General features: G+C 37.5%; 1 non-coding gene across 1 annotated transcript; it reads right to left on the bottom strand.

The window, feature by feature from the left end:
• Positions 1-6,356: 6,356 nt before the first annotated feature.
• LOC112798344 (small nucleolar RNA R71) lies at positions 6,357-6,460 on the bottom strand. Its single transcript, XR_003199960.1, has one exon. It is a non-coding gene; the product is annotated as a small nucleolar RNA R71 (small nucleolar RNA).
• Positions 6,461-7,197: the final 737 nt, after the last annotated feature.

Genomic DNA, 7,197 nt, shown 5'->3' with positions numbered 1-7,197 from the left:
GCACTTTCCTCCACAAAACTATTGGGAGCAACTAAACACCTCCCTAGGAGAATTGAGTTCCAACATGGGACAACTAAGGGTGGAGCATCAAGAACACTCCATCATCCTCCATGAAATTAGAGAAGATCAAAGAATCATGAGAGAGGAGCAACAAAGACAAGGAAGAGACATTGAGGAGCTCAAGCACTCCATAGGGTCTTCAAGAGGAAGAAAGAGCCGCCATCACTGAGGTGGACCCGTTCTTTAATCTCCTTGTTCCTTATTTTCCTGTTTTTCGAATTTTCATGCTTATGTTTATCTATGTTTGTGTCTTGTGATCATTAGTGTCTTAGTGTCTATGCCTTAAAGTTATGAATGTCCTATGAATCCATCACCTTTCTTGAATGAAAAATGTTCTTAATTGTAAAAGAGAAGAATTGCATGAATTTTGAATTTTATAACAGATTAATTATATTGATGTGATGGCAATACTTTTGTTTTCTGAATGTATGCTTGAACAGTGCATATGTCTTTTGAATTTGTTGTTCATGAATGTTGGCTCTTGAAAGAATGATGAAAAAGAAGACATGTTACTGAGGATCTGAAAAATCATAAAAATGATTCTTGAAGCAAGAAAAGGCAGTGAATACAAAAAAAAAGAGAAAAAAAAGGAAAAAAAAAAGAAATAAAGTTGTGATCCAAGGCAAAAAGAGTGTGCTTAAGAACCCTGGACACCTCTAATTGAGGACTCTAGCAAAGCTGAGTCACAATCTGAAAAGGTTCACCCAGTTATGTGTCTGTGGCATGTATGTATCCGATGGTAATACTGGAAGACAGAGTGCTTTGGGCCACGGCCAAGACTCATAAAGTAGCTGTGTTCAAGAATCATCATACTTAACTAGGAGAATCAATAACACTATCTGGATTCTGAGTTCCTATAGAAGCCAATCATTCTGAATTTCAAAGGATAGAGTGAGATGCCAAAACTATTCAGAGGCAAAAAGCTAAAGCCCCGCTCATCTAATTAATACTGATCTTCATAGATGTTTTTGGAGTTCATTGCATATTCTCTTCTTTTTATCTTATTTGATTTTCAGTTGCATGGGGACAAGCAACAATTTAAGTTTGGTGTTGTGATGAGCGGATAATTTATACGCTTTTTGGCATTGTTTTTAGTAAGTTTTTAGTATGTTTTAGTTAGTTTTTAGTATATTTTTATTATTTTTTAGTTAAAATTCACTTTTCTAGATTTTACTATGAGTTTGTGTGTTTTTCTGTGATTTCAGGTATTTTCTGGCTGAAATTGAGGGACCTGAGCAAAAATCTGATTCAAAGGTTGAAAAGGACTGCAGATGCTGTTGGATTCTGACCTCCCTGCACTCGAAGTGGATTTTCTGGAGCTACAGAAGCCCAATTGGCGTTGGAAAGTAGACATCCTGGGCTTTCCAGCAATGTATAATAGTCCATACTTTGCCCGAGATTTGATGGCCCAAACTGGCGTTCCAAATTAGCTCAAAACTGCCTGGCGTTAAACGCCTGAACTGGCACAAGAATGGGAGTTAAACGCCCAAACTGGCACAAAAGCTGGCGTTTAACTCCAAGAGAAGTCTCTACATGAAAATGCTTCAATGCTCAGCCCAAGCACACACCAAGTGGGCTCGGAAGTGGATTTTTATGTAATTTACTCATTTCTGTAAACCCTAGGCTACTAGTTCTCTACAAATAGGACCTTTTACTATTGTATTTTCATCTTTTGATCACTTTAGATCCTTAGATCATCTTTGGACGTCTAGTTCATAGATTAGTGGGAGGCTGGCCTCTCGGCCATGCCTAGACCTTGTTCTTATGTATTTTCAACGGTGGAGTTTCTACACACCATAGATTAAGGTGTAGAGCTCTGCTGTACCTCGAGTATTAATGCAATTACTATTGTTCTTCTATTCAATTCGGCTTGTTCTTGTTCTAAGATATTCATTTGCACCAAAGAACATGATGAATATGATGATTATGTGACACTCATCATCATTCTCACTTATGAACGAGTGCCTGACAACCACTTCTGTTCTACAAGCAAACAAGGCTTGAATGTTTATCTCTTGGATCCCTTAATCGGAATCTTCGTGGTATAAGCTAGAATTGATGGCGGCATTCAAGAGAATCTGAAAGGTCTAAACCTTGTTTGTGGTATTCTGAGTAGGATTCAATGATTGAATGACTGTGACGAGCTTCAAACTCCTAAGGGCTGGGCGTTAGTGACAGACACAAAAGAATCAATGGATTCTATTCCAACCTGAATGAGAACCGACAGATGATTAGCCGTGCCATGACAGGGTGCGTTGAACATTTTCACTGAGAGGACGGGTGATGAGCGGATAATTTATACGCTTTTTGGCATTGTTTTTATATAGTTTTTAGTACGTTTGAGCTACTTTTAGGGATGTTTTCATTAGTTTTTATGTTAAATTCACATTTCTGGACTTTACTATGAGTTTGTGTGTTTTTCTGTGATTTCAGGTAAATTCTGGCTGAAATTGAGGGACTTGAGCAAAACTCTGAAGAAGGCTGACAAAAGGACTGCTGATGCTGTTGGAATCTGACCTCCCTGCACTCGAAATGGATTTTCTGGAGCTACAGAACTCCAATTTGCGCGCTCTCAACAGCGTTGGAAAGTAGACATCCAGGGCTTTCCAGCAATATATAATAGTCCATACTTTATTCGAAGATTAACGACGTAACTTGGCGTTGAACGCCAAGTTCATGCTGCTGTCTGGAGTTAAACGCCAGAAAAACGTCATGATCCGGAGTTGAACGCCCAAAACACGTCATAACTCGAAGTTCAACTCCAAGAGAAGCCTTAGCTCGTGGATTGATCAAGCTCAGCCCAAACATACACCAAGTGGGCCCCGGAAGTGAATTTATGCATCAATTACTTACTCATGTAAACCCTAGGAGCTAGTTTATTATAAATAGAACATTTATCTATTGTATTAGACATCTTTTGACAGTTTAATCTCTGGAATATTCGGTCACTTGATCATGGAGAGGGCTGGCCATTCGGCCATGCCTGAACCTCTTTTACTCATGTATTTTCAACGGTGGAGTTTCTGCACACCATAGATTAAGGGTGTGGAGCTCTGCTGTACCTCAAGTATTAATGCAATTCCATTGTCTTTTATTCAATTCTCTCTTATTCTTATTCCAAGATATTCATTCGTACCCAAGAACATGATGAATGTGATGATAAGTAACCCTCATTATCATTCTCACTTATGAACGCACGTGATTGACAACCACTTCTGTTCTACATGCAATAGAGCTTGAATGTGTATCTTTTAGATTCCCAAACAGAATCTTCGTGGTATAAGCTAGATAGATGGCGGCATTCATGAGGATCCGGAAAGTCTAAACCTTGTCTGTGGTATTCCGAGTAGGATCCTGGGATTGAATGACTGTGACGAGCTTCAAACTCCTGAAGGCTGGGCGTGATGACAAGCGCAAAAGAATCAAGGGATTCTATTCCAACCTGATTGAGAACCGACAGATGATTAGCCATGCTGTGACAGAGCATAGGAACATTTTCATTGAGAGGATGGGATGTAGCCATTGACAACGGTGATGCCCTACATACAGCTTGCCATGGAAAGGAGTAAGAAGGATTGAGTTGAAGCAGTGGGAGAACAGGCGTCCTTGAACCATACAGTATCTTCATTCGCTTATCTGAAATTCCCACCAATAAGGCTGCATGAGTACTCTATCCCTTTTATTATTTATTTTCTTATTTCTATTTTCGAAAACCCATAAACCAATTTAATCTGCCTAACTGAGATTTACAAGGTGACCATAGCTTGCTTCATACCAACAATCTCTGTGGGATCGACCCTTACTCACGTAAGGTATTACTTGGATGACCCAGTACACTTGCTGGTTAAGTTGAACGGAGTTATGATCACACCAGGGATTATTAAGATCCCAATTTATCACACCATGATCTCTTTGGGGTATTTTTGATTTCATACAAATACAAAGAGACCAACTTTGAGGATCACAATTTCGTCCACCAACGGGATTGTAGCCACTGACAACGGTGATGCCCAACATACAGCTTGCCGTGGAAAAGAGTAAGAAGGATTGGATGAAGACAATAGGAAAGCAGAGAGACGGAAGGGACAAAGCATCTCCATTCGCTTATCTGAAGTTCTCACCAATGAATTACATAAGTATCTCTATCTTTATTTTATGCTTTATTCGTATATCATCCATAACCATTTGAATATGCCTGACTGAGATTTACAAGGTGACCATAGCTTGCTTCATACCAACAATCTCCATGGGATCAACCCTTACTCGCGTAAGGTTTATTACTTGGATGACCCAGTACACTTGCTGGTTAGTTGTGCGAAGTTGTGATAAATAGTTGAGATTGCAATTGAGCGTACCATGTTAATGGCGCCATTGATGATCACAATTTCGTGCACCAGTCCTCAATGGGGAACTCCTTCTTGTTTGAGAGACGTCCCAGGAGGTCTTTCTCACTAGGATTTTCGTCCTTCTCCTCCCTTGTGCATTCGGCCATATTGATTACTTCAATGGCCTTGCAATCTCCTTTTGGATTCTCTTCTGTATTGCTTGGGAGAATACTGGGAGGAGTTTCAATGACTTTCTTACTCAGCTGACCCACTTGTGCCTCTAGATTTCTAATGGAGGACCTTGTTTCACTCATGAAACTTAAAGTGGCTTTTGCATTCATATTTTCCAAGCATTAAAAATTTCTAAGTTTGGTGTCTTGCATGTTTTCTTTGCATCAAAAATTTTTGAAAAGTATGTTCTTGATGTTCATCATGATCTTCAAAGTGTTCTTGGTGTTCATCTTGACATTCATAGCATTCTTGCATGCATCTTGTGTCTTGATCCAAAATTTTCATGTTTTGGGTCATTTTTGTGTTTTTCTTTAAAAATCAAAAAAATATCTTTTCCTTATTTTCCTCCAAATTTTCGAAATTTTGGGTTGACTTGGTCAAAAATTTTTAAAATTAGTTGTTTCTTACAAGTCAAGTCAAAATTTCAATTTTAAAAATCTTATCTTTTCAAAATCTTTTTCAAAAATCATATCTTTTTCATTTTTTTTTATAAATTTCGAAAATTTCAAAAATCTTTTTCAAAATATTTTCAAAATCTTTTTCTTATCTTTATATCAAATTTTCGAAAATTAGCTAACAATTAATGTGATTGGTTCAAAAATTTGAAGTTTGTTACTTTCTTGTTAAGAAAGGTTCAATCTTTAAGTTCTAGAATCTTATCTTGTAGTTTCTTGTTAGTTAAGTCAATTTTAAAATTAAATCTTTTTATCTTTTATCTTATCTTTTTCAAAATTTTATCTTTTTCAAAATTTGATTTCAAAATATCTTATCTAACTTCTTATCCTCTTATCTTTTTCAAAATTTGATTTCAAATTTTTTTCAATCAACTAACTAACTTTTTGTTTGTTTCTTATCTTTTTCAAAACCACCTAACTACTTTTTCCTCTCTAATTTTCGAAAATTCTCCCTCTCTTTTTCAAAAATTCTTTTTGTTTTAAATTTTAATCTTAATTATATTTTGTCTTTGATTTTCGAAAATTACTAACCTCTTTTTCAAAAATTATTTTCGAAATCTTCCTTCTCTTTTCTTCTTCTATTTAATTATTTAATTACTAACACTTCTCTTCACCTCTCTTCATCCAAAAATCCGAATCCCCATCTCCATTCTTATAACCTCTTTCTTCTTCTACTAACATAAGGGAATCTCTATACTGTGACATAGAGGATTCCTCTTTCTTTTCTTGTTTTCTTCTCTTTCATATGAGCAGGAACAGGGAAAAAGGCACTCTTGTTGAAATTGATCCAGAACCTGAATGGACTCTGAAGAGAAAATTAAGAGAAGCTAAATTACAACAATCCAGAAATAACCTTTCAGAAATTTTCGAACAAGAGAAGGAGATGGCAGCCGAAAATAATAATAATAATAATGCAAGGAGAATGCTTGGTGACTTCACAAAGCCAACATCCAAGTTTGATGGAAGAAGCATCTCCATTCCTGCCATTGGAGCCAATAACTTTGAGCTTAAGCCTCAACTAGTTGCCTTGATGCAACAAAACTGCAAGTTTTATGGACTTCCATATGAAGATCCTTATCAGTTTCTAACTGAGTTCTTGCAGATCTGTGAGACTGTAAAGACGAATGGAGTTGATCCTGAAGTCTACAGACTCGTGCTTTTCCCTTTTGCTGTAAGAGACAGAGCTAGAATATGGTTGGATTCACAACCTAAGGATAGCCTGGACTCCTGGGATAAGCTGGTCACTGCCTTCTTAGATAAATTCTTTCCTCCTCAAAAGCTGAGCAAGCTGAGAGTGGATGTTCAAACCTTCAAACAAAAAGATGGTGAATCCCTCTATGAAGCTTGGGAAAGATACAAGCAGTTGACCAAAAGATGTCCATCTGACATGTTTTCAGAATGGACCCTATTAGATATATTCTATTATGGTCTCTCTGAATTTTCGAAAATGTCATTGGACCATTCTGCAGGTGGATCTATTCACCTGAAGAAAACGCCTGAAGAGGCTCAAGAACTCATTGACATGGTTGCAAACAACCAGTTCATGTATACCTCTGAGAGGAATTCCGTGAATAATGGGATACCTCAGAAGAAAGGAGTTCTTGAAATTGATGCTCTAAATGCCATATTGGCTCAGAACAAAATGTTGACTCAACAGGTCAACATAATCTCTCAAAATCTGAATGGATTGCAACATGCATCCAACAGTACTAGAGAGGTAGCTTCTGAAGAAGCTTATGATCCTGAGAACCCTGCCATGGCAGAAGTTAATTACATGGGTGAACCTTATGGAAACACCTATAACCCATCATGGAGAAATCATCCAAATTTCTCCTGGAAGGATCAACAAAAGCCTCAACAAGGCTTTAACAATGGTGGACGCAATAGGCTGAGCAATAGTAAGCCATATCCATCATCTTCTCAGCAACAGACAGAGAATTCAGAACAAAACATTTCTAATTTAGCCAATATTGTCTCTGATCTGTCAAAGGCCACCTTCAGTTTCATGAATGAAACAAGATCCTCCATTAGAAATTTGGAGGCACAAGTGGGCCAGCTGAGTAAGAAAGTCATTGAAACTCCTCCCAGTATTCTCCCAAGCAATACAGAAGAGAATCCAAAAGGAG

Source organism: Arachis hypogaea, chromosome 4, assembly GCF_003086295.3.
Source record: "Arachis hypogaea cultivar Tifrunner chromosome 4, arahy.Tifrunner.gnm2.J5K5, whole genome shotgun sequence".
Taxonomy (NCBI): Eukaryota; Viridiplantae; Streptophyta; class Magnoliopsida; order Fabales; family Fabaceae; genus Arachis; species Arachis hypogaea.
The sequence above is the reverse complement of the archived record's forward strand: the minus strand, read 5'-3'. Positions and strand labels throughout refer to the sequence as shown.